The sequence below is a fragment of the Drosophila persimilis genome, unplaced genomic scaffold (assembly GCF_003286085.1).
Source record: "Drosophila persimilis strain 14011-0111.01,24,50 unplaced genomic scaffold, DperRS2 tig00001924-arrow-arrow-pilon, whole genome shotgun sequence".
In the NCBI taxonomy this organism is placed as follows: Eukaryota; Metazoa; Arthropoda; class Insecta; order Diptera; family Drosophilidae; genus Drosophila; species Drosophila persimilis.
In genome coordinates this window covers 38,937-39,928 of record NW_020825596.1, presented here as the reverse complement: position 1 = coordinate 39,928, position 992 = coordinate 38,937, and the positions used below count along the sequence as shown (strand labels likewise).

Genomic DNA, 992 nt, shown 5'->3' with positions numbered 1-992 from the left:
CCCCAGCCATTGGCTGAGGGGCGCCAACACCAAAGGGTCCAGCCGATGCAGCCGATCCCAAATCGTGCTCAACAACAGCAGCAGCCAGGCGCCCAGTGCAAGGACAGCTGTGCCAAACACCTAAAAGAGAGCGCCATTAAAATTAAATTGCTGGAGGAAAGGTTGACAGCAATGGCCACGCTGATCGCAAACCTGACAGAGGCTAGAGGCGGGGGCTTGGCAGCCATGCCGCCACTACAGACAACACCACCTACACACCCGCCGCCACCACAACCAGCAGCCAATACAGAAACAGCAGGAGCCATATCGGACACTGAGCCGGATATGGACATGGACGACGACAGCCAATGGACCGATGAAGAGCCTTACGAGGACCTACGTAGGTTTCTAAATGGTCACTCCAGCGGCGACTTTGAAAGCGACGGATTTTACGGCGAGTACTGACTGCGCCAAATAGCAGAAGTTTAATGCCAATGCCACCTAAAAATAGACAAAAATTAAACACAATTAACAACAATCTGCAAATGACCAAACATACTCACCCGCCATTAAACCGACAGAGCTGCCCCTCCAGCAGCTGCCTCACCACTCCTGCAACTCTCTTGAGGCATAATGGGCGAAATTTGGAGGCCTCATCAGCAGCACTACCACCGCCAATCCAACAAAAGTCCAGAGGCCAGCCACTAAAACATAATAAAAACAGTCAATTCACGCCAACCCGAAAAACAGCAAAAACACACAAAAACCACACGTACCTGCCAATAAACAGACAGAGCTGATCACCAAGAAGCTGCCTCGCCACAATCATTGTCAATTTCCTGCCAATTGGGCGGAAAAGGAGGGCTCTTTTGATGACGCTGCCACCACACCATCACAATGACGTCACGCCACTCACAACCAACAGCTGCCATTCCAACGACGACGCAGATGCTGGCGCCTGTTGCCGCTCCACTGGGTCGCACCCGTCTCTCATGCCAATTATGTGAGGGCGG

The 992-nt window shown here is 52.4% G+C and overlaps 1 long non-coding RNA gene across 1 annotated transcript; it reads right to left on the bottom strand.

Moving 5' to 3' along the window:
• Window positions 1-419: 419 nt before the first annotated feature.
• LOC113567138 lies at window positions 420-779 on the bottom strand. The gene is made up of 3 exons (XR_003409359.1): window positions 756-779; window positions 543-683; window positions 420-480 (listed from the first exon to the last, which is right to left on the bottom strand). It is a non-coding gene; the product is annotated as an uncharacterized LOC113567138 (long non-coding RNA).
• Between the last annotated feature and the right edge of the window lie 213 nt (window positions 780-992).